This window comes from Ambystoma mexicanum, chromosome 6q, assembly GCF_040938575.1.
Source record: "Ambystoma mexicanum isolate Mex_15411 chromosome 6q, UKY_AmexF1_1, whole genome shotgun sequence".
NCBI classification, from domain to species: Eukaryota; Metazoa; Chordata; class Amphibia; order Caudata; family Ambystomatidae; genus Ambystoma; species Ambystoma mexicanum.
Genome location: NC_090937.1, coordinates 494,875,073 through 494,890,031, shown reverse-complemented (window position 1 = coordinate 494,890,031; position 14,959 = coordinate 494,875,073).

Sequence of the window (14,959 nt, the reverse complement as noted above, 5' to 3'; positions counted from 1 at the left end):
CGAGTTCCCGAATGATCATTTTTCTCAGGTTAGAATCTTCTCAAGTGAACCCCAGTTTTAATGGGGATCCACCAATCTTGTTAAGCATAGGGATGTCCCCTTCAGAACAATACACACATGGCAATGCTATTTCGTGTCAGGTGCTATATCGTATGGTCTCTGTAGCCAGGTGGGTGTTTTACAAGTAGTCCATGTCCAGGCATTAATATATATTGGTTTGGATTTACTTATCTCCTCTCTTTCCACCCTGGGTATTTCTGGGTCTGTTCTTGATTGGTTTCGTTCTTATCTTTCACAAATGACTTATTCTGTTACCTGGGCTGGACATTCTTCTTCGTCACTTCCTCTTCTTTATGTGTCCCCCAAGGTTCGGTGTTGGGTCCTCTTCTTTTCTCTGTATTCACTGCTCCTCTTTCTGCTTTTATCTTCTTTTAACCTTTCCTTTCACCTTTACACTAATGATACACAGATCTTTCTTTCTTTTTCTTCCTTAGACTTTGTTCTACACTCCACTATCTCAAACTGTCTTGCAGCTGTCCAGAATTGGATGTCTTCTCATTTCCTACATCTAAATCCCTCAAAAACTGTGGTTCTGTTCTTTCCTCCTCTACTATTTCTCCTACCAGGTCTCCCACTCCTCTTTCCTCCATCTACTCTGCCCTTCTCTCTTTCGCCTGCAATCTGGGTCTAACCTTTGATTCTTGTCTCTCCCTTCCCCTCCATATTGCCTCTATTGCTCGTTCCTGTCTCTATGCTCTGTTTAACATTTGTTGTTCTCGCGCTTATCTTTCTTTTCACGCCACAAAATTTCTTTTTCCCTGATTTTTTCTCGTTTTGATTACTTCTCATCGCCCCCCGTTCCTCTATTACTTCTTTACTCTCAATCTCATTACTTGCCTTTGAATGACGTCTTTTGTATCATTTTCTCACAATTGTTTTTAAGTGTACTCACAGCCTGGCCACCCTCTATCTCTGCCCTTTACTTTTGTTCTATGTTCCCTCGCACTCTTTGCAATCTCAGAATCTATTTCTTTTGACTGTTCCAAGTGCCTCATCTCGTTTTTGTTCTGTTTCTCTTTTAGCTTCCAAGCAATGGAATGCCCGCTCCCTTTCACTTTGTTCTTCTTCATCTCTTTGTATTTTCCAAACTAATCGTAAACTTGATCTTCTTGCGTCTCTAGTTTGTTAAAAGTAAAAACAACATGATTTTCCTTTCCCTGTTGATATAAATTTGTATTCACCTGTTTCATTTATGATTGTACTGTTTCTTTGATTCTTTTATTGCACAGCGCCTTTGGCGAAATGCACTCTATAAATGTAATAAAATACAAATACAAATACTTCAGGATTGACTGGTGGGGTACTTTTTGCAGCTATTTTTGCAAATATGCTTTAATGTGTATGGAGCAGGGAAACCGGTCCACAACACACATGTCCTATTTTGGTTCCAGGAAAACAATTATGCTGACTGATAAGACATTTTCAGAAACATTGATGTTCTTAATACCGGAACAATGAAGTCACTCTACCTACCATGATATTCTAACATTTCTTACAGCACCGGGACTGTGAATAATGTCTTCTTCCAGCAAAGAATCAAAGAGAACAGCTTCTCCAGAGTGATTTTACAAACATCATTGTTAATACTGATTCGCCCTCCGATTTGGAAATGGGCAGAACTCGTTATGACTACCATTTTCTCTACATGGTTTCTAAATTCTATACCAAGACCCGGAGGCTCGGATTATGCTTACCTCTCATCTTTACTTCTTTACTTATCGAGCAGCACAACATTAGAACAATAATATATATAACGACAAAACTTAAACTACAAATCCCAACTGGCTTGAATCTTTGCTAATTCATAAAATTATTGGTCCTTCAAAAACACGTGATCGTTCTGTCCAATCAGTGCATATAAAGTCCCATAAACCCTGTGACCTCCTTCCTCATATCCTCTTTCTTCGCTGCTCGGACAGCGACATAAGTACACTTTTTTGGCTTCTTATTTTACATTGACGGTCATTGAAAGTGTTTATTTTTATATGTAAAACGACCGTGCGCACGCAAAAAGGGTAATTCATAAAGCTAGCGCAGCTGTGTGTTAGTGGAGGCGGAGCATATCCGCAAGGGAGCATTCGGTCACAACGGCACTGGAGCTCCGGTGACTGCAATGCTGCAGTACAGCAGTTAGGGGGCACACGGTCTTGAGAAGTGACCTTGAGATCACGTTTTCAGACTGTTACTGAAACACAGGGTTTGGCACGGGTAGTATATCTCAGTGGCAATGCGAGTCTTGGAAGCAAGACAACGCGGTGCAACACAGGTTCGAATCCCGGGTCCACGCTTAGAAACCTCTTCGTTATTAAGCGCATTATAAATAACCAATCATATTAGGTGCATTCAGGAGAGCTGATAAAACAGAGTGCGAACAGCGCAAAGCACACATTACATCAGAAAGGCTGGATAATCAGCATTGAACGAACCGCTCAGCTGCCCGTGCTGGCAAAAAGTGCTAAGTGATAATATCCATTGTGACGGACGCAGTCCCAAGGTAAACTGGCAGGCGGTGACAGCAGCTGCACCCTGGCCCAATGTGGAAGTGCTGCCTATACATATATATATATATATATTGACGGGAACAGGCACAAGAAGCATGTGTTAAAAACTCCATAATATTCACTAGACAAGATGAGTAGCTCTAGTGAGGAGGGAAGAGCCAGAAGAGAGTTCAGCCCAGTATGGGCCAGGTTATTCAGAAGCCTACTGGAGCCATTATAGGTGTAGGGATTTCAATAGTTATTGTTAGGGAGAATTCTCTGTAAAGGCTAATTTACCAAACCTAGTGAGTCCCCCAGCAGCTTTGCTGGAGTTTTAGGGTTTATTTTTTTTCTCCTGCTAAGAGTGAGACTCTTTTACTCCCACTCTTAGACATGATTTGAGGTGTCCCTTTGTCTTTCCATGTGTTTTATGGGCTATTGGGTATTTTACTCCATAGGGTCTCATGTGTTTTTGATGTGGGTTACACAGCACCCTCCGTGCCGTAACCCAGGGGTGTAGTAGCGACCCCCAAACATAGACTCCATACCCTGGGACTGACTACTGTCTCCCAGGGCATGTAAAGTCACCATTGGCTTTACTAGTCCCAAATTACGAACAGAAACCAGTACAAACCATCATATTGTGGACGTACTGGTCGGGGCAATTCGATTGCCCCAGGGTCTGTTGTTCGAGGGGGCACGTCTCCGTCCCCCCTGATCGAGTTTTGGCTGGTGGCAGTGGATACTACTTTTTATATTCGACCGCAAATATATCTCTATGGGATTTTCCCATTGTTCAAGGCTACCAACTTTAATTATTTAATTCCTATAGCCTCGAACATACAGCCGCTGTATTTATTTAATATTAATTCACCGGTTGGCATTTTTTGCCAGAACTCGATTCTAAAATGGCGTTTGTGTTCTCTTCTGTAACTCCAACCGAAGTCAAGCCCTTTGTTCCACTTTTTGGCGGGCTTCTCCACAGAAGCCTCCAAAAGTGGTGCCACTCTGTCTGGGTACCACAGGGGTGCGGGAGGGGGTTTAGGCACCCTGGACTGAGTTGCCTTGGCTACTCAAGTCGCACTCTTGTGTGATTGGCCCAAGTGGTGAGCCGGGCGGCTCACCACTTAGCATCCTTGATTGACAGCTAGGCTGAATGAATGGGGGTTTGCTGCATAAAAGCAGGGCTTTGGGGACTGGAACTTCAGAAGTCGCCACAGGACCTAAGAATCTGAGGAGGGAGAAGCTGAGCCGACCTGCAATGATGACACCACCGGTGGAGCCCAGCTGAATCGTCTCACCACTTTTCCCGATGACAGAGGAGATCTCCAGTCCGGAGAGTCTTCTTCCTTTGACTGGTGGGGATAACCAGTTTAGCCTTCTTTTCACCTTCCTGGAACATCTCGTGGCCGCCTTGCCTGTGCCAAGCACCCCGGCAACCGGAATACCACGGTTTACCACTACTGCGAATAGAAGGGTAGTACCTTTTAACCAAAGAACTCAGCGGCTGGTTTCTTCCCTGGCAGTGCAACGACTTTCATCTTTCCTCCACGGCGAGACCTCCTCTTCCTCTGGACAAAACACCCACTTGCACTCGCTGCCAGGAACAAGCTGGAGCTTCTTTCCCACTTAAGGTACTGTGCCCCGCCTAAATTCCCTTGCAACAGATCGTTCGGGGTGACAGTAAAGCCTCGACTTTCTAACCTGGGCTGGCCTGGGACAACCTAGCTAACTTTTCCTGACTTTAATTTCATTCTTTGTGTGCGAACTACCTACAAGACTCTTTGGGCATAACCCCACTGTGTGAACCTGTACCCCTTCTGCTTGCTCACTCCAAGAGTGGGCCTTGCAATTGACTTCCTTGCTCTCCAGTAGAACTCTGCCTATCCTGCCTTACTGTGGTTCTTTTAAAAGTATTGAAATTGGTGTGCTTCCATAACTCTGCCTTTTTCCCTCCCTTTTTAATAACTTATTAGAGTGCCATCTTCCATTAAGCGCTCACCTCTGTCTGAAGATAAGTGGTGTTTCTCATTAAGACTTGTCTAATAAGTGATTAGGGTTGTTTATATATAATAGTGACTGTGTGCTGAATTTACTTACCTCTTTGTGCTAGTGTAATCTGCAAGTGTGTCTTTAAATAAATAACTATATACTTTTACACCAAAGCTCTGGTCAGTGTTTGCTTGTGCTACTGTATCTCTGTACCTATTGTTTATGCTCTATATACTGCCTAACTCTTCTTGAGAGAAGTCTGACTGCTCAGCCACAGCTACCAAGTGAATCTGTGTGGTACAGACTGCTACCAAGTGGGTTTACTGCCAAACACCTGTAGTCTTAAATCTTTTGCAGTGGTCCCTAAGGGAACTGCACAGGTTTCTGCCTAACAGTTATCCCTCATGCAGGACTGGCTGATATTCTCCCGAGGTATGGAAGAGCTCAGAGATGAGCCGGCCAGACAGAAAGGGGGAAGGAAAAAAGCCTGTAAGGCATGAGGTGCCAAGACCCCCCGGGCACGCCACAGATAATGACAAGTGGCAAGAGGAAGGCAGTGAGGTCGAGGGTGAAGGGGTGCAGGTGTCAGGATATGTCCTCAACCAGCTTGGATAAGCAGGAGAACGAAGCATGGCAAGAGAAATCCTCAGAGAATGAGGTGGAAACTATATCTTCCAGCAAGGGAAGACCAAGAAAAGAAGGACCACTGAGATTGAGGACAATGGAAATGACTTTAAGCCGGATTCCCTCATCATCCACGTTCATCTGAATGGGAGTCGCCGACAAAAACTGTGGCTTACCCGAGGAGAGGCTCAGGACACCACTGGCAAGAGACGCTAGAAACAAACTCTGGGCAGAATATGCCAAACCACATCTACCAGAGGGGATTGCCGAAATCCCAGAGATAGGCGAAAGAATGGGCATATTTATGGGCAGATACGTGAACGATGTAAAGAAAGGTTTGGATAGATCCTGGTATTCTTGTCAGGATAAATTGCTGGATGTTGTGGGCCAAATTACAACAATTCTTCGGATGGCATAGGAGGCTAAGTAGAAGAAAGAGACCATTGACCCTGTGATCCTGATTGGGTGCGCTCAAAGGGCCATCTGCATATCACCACAGAAAGACGGAGATCGATAGTAGTAAAGATCGACCCAAAGCTAAGCGAATTAGCCAGATCGGAGGCAGCTGCAGTGGCCAAAAGCAAATTGTTTGGAGACTCCTTCATAAAAGAACTAACACTGTTTGCCAATATCTACACCGCATTAGATAAAGCACAAGCTTCGGTAAAGAGGCTCTTTGGCAAACAGGTTTTCGGAAGGGCTCACAGAGGTAGGGGGCGTTCTGCCAGCCGCTACGCATATGGCAGGTCCTACAGCGCCAGAAGTCACTGGAAGGAACAGGAGGACTGCAGACCAAACCCGTTCTTCCCCTCAAGGGGATGAAGCAGAGGAAGGGGATTATGCCACGCCGAAATGCAACAACATAGCACAGGTTGAGAGCAAGCGCAAGCAAGCAGATGCAAATAATAAACATACGCATAAACGCAGTAGGCAGTAGAGTGGCGCAATGCTTAGAGAATTGGAGACTTATATCAGGAGACAAATGGGTGTTAGACACAGTCCAGTGTTTTCACCTAGATTTCTATACCCTACCAGTGCAGGCGAAATACCTGCGTCCGCTAATACAAACCGTAGAAGACCAACAATTACTGGGCACAGAGATAAGTGAGCTGGAGTGAAAGAAAGCCCTCATACACGTGGCAGAGCCTGCATCCAGCTTTATAAGCAATATGTTCTTGGTAAAAGGAAAACACAAACTGAGACCAGTTATCAATCTAAGGGAGCTGAATGGATTCTTCGTATACAGACATTTCAAAATGGAGGATATGCACCTCCTGAGACCCTTGTTACAGCAAGGGGACTGGTTATCCAGGATAGATCTCAGGGACGCCAACCTGATGATACCCATTGCAAACGAACACCAGAAGTTTCTGAGATTCCTTTGGAAAGGACAGATATGATAATTCTTTTTTTATTTTTATTTAAAGTGCAATAGCCAAAATTTGACTTTTAACACATTTCAATACACAATAATTTAACATAAGCAATACAAACAAACATTTACAGTTTTTGAATAAAAACATGCATCATAGTAAAGAAAAAAAAAGAGAGTAGAAAAGAATCTAACCAATGTAATTTTAACAAAAAGAAAAATCAAATTGTTACTAACTTCAATTCCTTTAAAACTCTACCCACTTCAATCCCTAAAGCCATCTCATTACCAGAGGATAGTCTTGCCCAGAAATCATCAGTATTCAAATGAGACTCATCATGAACAAATCTGCCAAAAGAACTGGCCCTGATACTCCAGGTCCCAGAACACTTAGAAAGTAAATGCTTAGTAGTCTGAAATTCCATAGTTGGACACCTATCACATATTGGTGCAGTACCCCCTTCTTTATCCCTTATAGCTAGATATGAGAATTCACATGTCTACCGTTCGGGCTAGCATCAGCACCTTGGTGCTTTTCAAAGTTAATGAAACCTTTGGTGAGTAATCAGAGAGAAGAGGGCATTTGTTTGATCATATATCTGGACGACAAATGTTTATTATGTGTCAAGACAGGATGCTGTTGGGGGTAACAGGTGAAGATCGCAACATATCTTCTACAACAGCTGGACTTCTTAGTGAATTGGGAGAAATCCCAACTACAGCCAGAACAGAACATGTAGTTTCTCGGTTTCGTGGTAGACACAAACCAAGGCACACTGGGTTTACCTTTGGGCAAAGAGAACAGCATCAAAAAAGAGATCAAGATCATCCTGATGAAAGAAGAGATGTATTTATGGGAGCTAGCTGGACCGTTGGGGCATTTAGCATCATCAATCCAAGCTATTTTCCAAGGATCACTCCATACGTTGCCCTGCAGAGCTTGAAGATACAGCATCTCAGGAGAGGCATATCGTACGAACAAAGAGTTCCAATATCGCAAGAAGCGAGAGTGGGACTGGAGTGGAGGTTCCAGCATATGGAGGCCTGGAATGGGAGAGAAATATCTGGCTCATCCCCATACCTGACCATAGAGTCTGAATCCAGCAGATGGGGCTGGTGTGCCCCATGCAGAGAGTTATCAACAGGAGGCAGGTGGTCAGAGCAGGAGCTAGAGCTGCATATCAACTGCCTAGAGTTGCTAACGGGTCGTTTTCAGTGAGATATTGGAGGCAGAAGAGAGTGCAATGTTGCAAACTCCTCAAGATGGACGTGTCTCAGTCAGATAAATAAACAAACTGGGCGGCACGAGATCCAGAATGTTAGCAGAATTGCCAAAAGACTTTTGGCATTTATATCTACAGAGAAAAGTCCCAGTGACTGCAGAATATCTCCTGGGCCAACAGAACGAAGTGGCTGATTGAAACTCCAGATTCATCAGGGACGCCAGCGATTGGAAGCTGAAAGTAGAGGTTTTCCAGGAACTAATGACTCGATGGGGCCTGTGTCGGTCAGACCTGTTCGTGTCAAGGTTAAACAAACAGTTACCCTGATTCTTCAGCTAGAGACCAGATCGGGAAGTGGAAGCAACAGACACATTTCTCCAAGCTTGGAGTCCATAAAGAGAGTATGCATTCCTACCATTTTCCATGATAGCGAGGATGCTAGTTCAGGCGAAGGGGTTAGAATGCTTCTCTGATACTGATCAATCCAGATTGGAGGGGGCCAAGCTTGGTTCCCTAATCTCAGGAAATGGCCCACGACATCCCAACAGCACTCCAGAAGAGGGAGTAAATTGTGAGGGATCCCACGGGAGGATGTCACCCGTTGGTGAGAAGAGGCAGCCTCAACCCGATGGCATAGGCAATTCCAGGGGATCCTGGGCTAGGCCAGTCCTATCGGGCCAATGCTGAATGCATTATCCAAGAGCCATGTGCCCCAGGAACAAGGAAAGCCTATAGATCAGCATTGGCAAATTGGCATCACTGGTGTATGGAGAGGAACGTACATTCTGTTGGAACGGATGTAGTACATTTAGCTAATTTCCTAGTGCAAATGCAGGCACAAGGGGAGCACATAGAACCATTAATACAGCACTGTCAACCGTCTCAGCGGGTCAACTGCGTGTCACGGGAATGGCTGTAGGGGAACACCCTTTTATATGTAGACTTTTGAGAGGGATAAAACTCATCAATCCACCTAAGACAAAGTATTCCCAAGTGTGGGATGTCATTAAAGTGTTAAAGTTGTTTTCGGTGTGGCTATCCAGAAAGGCTCTGATGGCGAAATTTACAATGCTCCTATGCCTGTCATCGTGCAAGAGAATATCAGATGTGAGAGCTTTGGAAGTTAACAAGAAATCGTTTTACATCACAAAGAGAACAAAGACGGGTTTGAGGACAGCATCATACAAATCATTCCTGAATCAACCTAAGCTTTGCCCAGTTAAATGCATAACAGAATACCAAAACAGGATAAGAGACCTGCGACCTGCAGGAGTGATGCAGTTGCTTATAGCGTTGCAGAAACCCTTCGGGCGAGTAACCCCAGCGACCATGGCTAGATGGCTGATGCAAGCAGGCATCGATGTACAAAGCTATAGTGCACACTCTGTGAGAGCAGCGATGACCTCTAAAGCATACAATGTGGTGGTAGGATATTATAAAATCAGCAGGTCATTTGAATGAGTCGTCATTAAAACCTTTTGTTTTAAACCAATTGAGAGGGTTGCGACGTTGGTGGTAAATAAGGTTTGAAAAAGCATAATCCAGACTTCTGTGTCTTGACATAGAATTCAGATTTTCAATACTATTGTTATACTATTGTTATAGAAAGTCATAATTCTATTAAAGATGCAGAGGCAAAGGATTATCCCACCTTAATATAAACATGAATGCCAATATTCATATGTACTGACAATGTTATGATGTTGATTAATATGTATTTATGATAGTGTATCAGAATTACCCTCCCAGAATAGAACAAATGTTTGAGATATTATTTTAATTTTGTAGGGTCCAATGAGGGTGGCAAGCCAACAGGGGCTTGAGGATTTATTCTGAGGATAATGTACGGTTCGCGTCTACCGGTTGGGGTGAAAAACGTTGTAAGGAATACCAGCAAAAGAGAGACGATATGAGGAAGGAGGTCACAGTGATTATGGGACTGTATATGCACTGATTGGACAGAAAGATCATGTGTTTTTGAAGGACCAATTATATTAGGAACTACCAAAGACTCAAACCTGTTGGGATTTGTAGTTTAAGTTTTGTTGTTATACATATATATCATTGTTCTAATATTGTGCTGCTCAAGAAGTAAAGATGAGACATAGGCATAATCCTTCACCTCTGTGTATTTAATAGAATTATGACTTTCTATAACGATAGTATTGGAAATCAGAATTTTCCCTGTAATTATTTTGTTTGATACAAATAATAACTTAATGTGTTCTAGGACCTGATTTACAACAATGGTTTCAATGGGACTTTGCCATGTTAAAACATTTTTGTAAATCAGGCCCTTAGACTTTTTGGAATTAAAAAAAGCTTTAATAGGGTAAGCAAGTCTGGAGCAGGAGTTTCATTATTTAACTCTGCAAATACTGTATGCTTTAATGTTTTGTCTTCTGGCTCTTTCTCTAAAAATTCAGTAATTCTCCCCAGAGCTGACATTTTAAGCTTGCCTTGGAATCGTGCATGCTGTTCCTGGAATCAAGTCAGTAAAAACGTTGTTAAGCTTATAAGAGAGATGTTTGTAGTGCTGCCCATTCAGTTTTGTCCTGGGAGTCTCCTGTCATTGTGGGACCTGTGGTGGTGGCCATCCTGTGGTGTCTAGGCCGTCCAGATTCAAGACATCTGGAACCATCTCATCAAAGTTCGGAACTGCCTTCTTGCTGAAAACAATCCTGAAGAAAAAACTGCCACTACACCCGTAGCTCCTCGGCCCCCTGCAACTGGACCTTCAACTGTAGTGCATGGGCCTAACAATTCTGAGAACCCTGGGGTTGATTTCTCAGTGAATGAGACTAAGGAGTTTGTGTACCTCTTTACAATCCCCCGTCCTACCACAGGAATTGTATGGATGTAAAGTTCACATCCTAACTATCCCTTGCCTGGTTGTAATCAGTGGAGGTCAGACCAGGAACCCCTCATCCGGGCTTCCCCATGTCTGGTGGGATTGGGAGAGGGCTCCTTAACTACTTGACTTACATTGATGTTCTGCATCCTTGGAACATTTACCTACTTGTTGACTTTGCCTATACTTGTTCTTCACTTTTAAAGACTTTCATCTCCTGGGGCAACAGGTACTTACATGGGACATTAATCTCTTCGAGTCTCTAGGCCTGCTTTCCTTAACAGGGAAGGAGTTCTGAAGTGATAGGTACCTGCTTTAATAAGGCAGGTTCCATTGTTCTATAGCTTTGCACTGTGTTTATTTCACTTTACTGCCTTCAGGCTACCGTTTCATTGCTAAACTCCTTTCACTGTTTCAGAGAAAAGAGTAGGTTATCTTTAGTGAGATCACCAACAGTGTGCGTGTGTAGAATTATTCATTTGAGCAAATCACACATGGCACAGTGCCACCTAGTAACTGTCACTGGAAGTTCACCTCCAGTTCAGAGCCACATCAGCAAGGCATTTCAGTTCCGGCGCTGTGCAGCCCCGCGCAGAGAGTGTTGATGACTCCCTCTGTTGCAGCAACTTGCAGGATGCAGCATGAGCCGTGTCTGTGTGCTCAGTGCGCTCTGAGCACTCGCACGGATGGCCCTTGCTACAGAAAGCTGTAAAAAAAAAGTTACATGCAAGCATTGGAGGTGGGTAAGCCATGGGGGATAGAGCGGCAGGTGGCCCAGTGAGACTTTAACATTGTCTGTCACAGGCTTTGAATCTCAACCATCATCTCGAGAACAAATTGCCCAACTTGTGAAAATCACACCTCTCAAGTCTCAACACCCTTTTGTTTTCCAAATGGAACTCTGCGTGTTTGGGGAGCAGACCAAGTCAATGCACCAGCTTTCACCAGCAAGTCTTCCAAACACTGGACTTTAGGACTCCCCCGAAATCTGCGTGTTGAAATGCCAGTTATCTATTTCGGAAAACCTTGTTTCCTATGTGTTGTAATAAATGGTGCACACCTTTTATTCTATAACACCCCCAACATACAGATATCTACCTATCAGAGGTCGCATCTGATTTCCGTTCAGGCTTCAATCGTTTGGATGGCCCTCTATGCTATAAGCACAGGTTTCTTTTCTATCTGGGCTTCGTGCTCTTTGCTGTACCTAGAATTGAAGAGGAGGTAGGGATTTCAGGAGGGACTGCATTGGGCAAGCATTTAGGGACTGATACTGCTTGGATTTCCTGACATATTAGAGTCATTAAAATGCCGGTGGGTAGGCTACATGTTTTTACTGCGACAAATGTGGCACTGGTGTAAATGCAGGTGCGAAAATACCCGGCAATGTGCAAACGTTTGTGAAATGCAGGCCTCCACTGCTGCTTCAAACAAGTCATTCGGCTGTGAATTGCATAGCATTCAGAATCTGCTTGCAGTTATTTTTCTGTTCTACTTTAACATGGTAATGCATTCAGCACCAGCTTGCCAATGCTGAAAAGACGACAGGTGCCTACCTGCCAGGCCATGGTAAAATAACCCAGTTACAATTAGTAAACCTAAAGAATTCTGTTTTTTCTTTAAAATAAGGAAAGCGTGTCTTGTGTGTAAGCGTCTGCAATGGGAACATGACAACCTGGGTAAAATCCTGGTTTCCAAGTCTGGGGCAATATTCAAATTATGAAGAACTATGTGCGGGGGCAAGTTACCCTCACTTCCTGTGATGTCACTTCATGTGGCATCACTTCCTGTGATGTCATACCATGCCAGGGGCCCCACACCTCAACTTGCCGCACTTGGCCCCGCAAATCCTAGGACTGGCCCTGACCACTTGGTTTTATGCCAGCATCGTCTTTTAATGCTGACCTCAAACCAATGGATTCCTATGGAATCTTCTTGCTTTTTGCACCTGCTGAAAGCAGGCGGATGGGCAGGAATCAATTTTCACTACAAGGTGCAAAAAGAAGTAAAGGCGATGTCACCTGTTTGTACTCTTGTTTTGCACTGGTGGTGCATATGACGAAAATTGCACAGAAGGGACCTTTTTACACACAAATTCAAAATGTTCCGGGTCTCCTCAGTGTATGCAATTTTTTTAATGACTTCCTGAGTGTAGATTTTCCGGCATATACAATGTCTCTGCCTCTAACAGCCTTCCCATAAACAATGGTGTTCGATTCATTAAACATCTCCACATCTCCATTGCCTGTTTAAAACTGCGGCGAAGGTAGCCAGTCAAAATCAGGGACGTTATTTGGGGGTAGCCAGGGGTCGCAATTGCGACCCCTGTGGTCTCCCTTGCTACCGCTGTGGTCTCCTTTGCTACCCCTAAAAAAAAAAATCTTTTTTTACATTTGTTTTTTTTTTACAAACCGAAGCTCCTGGGCTGTGGCCAGCACCACGTGGCACTTTGTTTCTGGAGTGGCTGGATTTCGTGTTCAGGACTCAAAACAAAAATAATAAAAAACAGGGCGTTACACGAATATAACAGTGACCCTACATTTTTCTTATATCACTGGCATGCTGTTCAGGATATTTGTTTACATGTATGAGTTAATGAACCCTCCCAATGGTACGTATTTTGCCGACCTCTGAAGCGTGAAAAGTAGATCCACGCAAGTTTGACATGTGGCCAAATTTGCACCAGACCTGCAGATGAGCTGGCCTGCCGTTCACAGTTACCAGTTTAATTGTATCCACTACAGAGTGCAATTTGCTTTCTGACTTTGAGAACATTCAGACATGTAATTGCTTATTTTACTATAGCCGGAAAGATAGCTCCGTGGGTTGAGCGCTCTCTGCTGTGCTGTGATGTGTGTGTGTGTGTGTCTGATCTGCAGGTGGTTGGTTCGAATCCCAGCAAGGCCAACTCAGCCTTTCATCCTTCCGAAGTCGATACATGAGTACCAACACAAGTTGGGTGATATTGTATGTACATTTGTTCTATATAAAGTGCTTAAGCATAAGTGCTATATAATAACGCATCCTTATCATTTGGCCATGGACGTCTGCTTACATTCACAGTAATTTGGTAATATGGGCCCGTACACACTGATATTAACGATACATATGGAGATCCATTCTTGTATGAAATGTATATCACATTACAGTGATATCGTAATCATATTTTTTGTCGTGTACTTAGGAACAATGCTATGGGATGCCAGTTTTGTCAAGGGGTTAAAGGTTGTGTGCCATCACTTCCTGTGATGTCACTCCGGGGTGGGGTCAAATTACATTACTTCTTGTGATGTTATTGGAGGTCAAGGGTCGTGTGTTGTCACTTTTGCTACCCCTGGCTTTTTGGTGAAATGACGTCCCTGGTCAAAATGTCCACCTATCATAATCTCAGCCGTAAAATTCACCTGACAGTAAACACGACGCGCGTTTAATGTCACATACAATTATATCAACATAACTAAAACTGGCCAACCCTACCATCAAGCGCTGGCTCCCTAGTAAGTTAAGTCTGGATGCAAATTGGTAATGTTATGACGCAGCACCATCGAACATAAACGGCTTAACAGGGAGATGTGTTCCTTAAAATGTTCCATGTGTTAATATCCCCGCAAAAATATCGCCATACACAAATATTGCCATATTTTTGCGGCGATATTAAGGCATGGTACCTGCGGGGCACACCCCCGCAAATCCCATATTATTTTAAAAATAGCGGGGGACACCCCTGCAACCCCCACTCCCAAAAAACCCTAATATTATCCCCACTAAAAATATTGCCTATGGCCCTTCCCGACGACCATATATACAGCGACATTTTTGGTGGGGATTATATTACCTGATACACCTTAAAATACAAAGCACACAACATTTAGACAGGAAAAACAGCCCAGAATACCTGTCTCTGGTTCGCCTGATTTAATGCTTACACTTAGATCTGCTCAGCGAAGGCTGTGTTCAAGGCCCTTTATAAATAAAGGTGCACTGTAGATCAGAAACCTCTAGACTAGAGCAACATTCACTCGTCTTCACTGTCAGGCTAAATACCTGCGCTCCACAGGGGCAACGCCACAAAGACACACAAGAGAGCAGATGAAATCGCTAGGAAGAGTTCATAAGACATAAACCACATGTTCTCCGTTTAAAAACGAAAGGGTCTGCTTGTTTAATATTTGCACTACCGTAAATGCCTGTGAGTCTCGTGAATGTAAACCTGCAAACTTACACTGCATCCACCAAGCCGAAAAGTCCCGCAAATGCCTGGAGCGGCCCTCATAGACCCGTGTGCAGATGTTTGGGAATCTTATTCGTACAGGACAATTTGAAAGATGCGCCAGGCAGCCCCAGATGTGCTCCATTT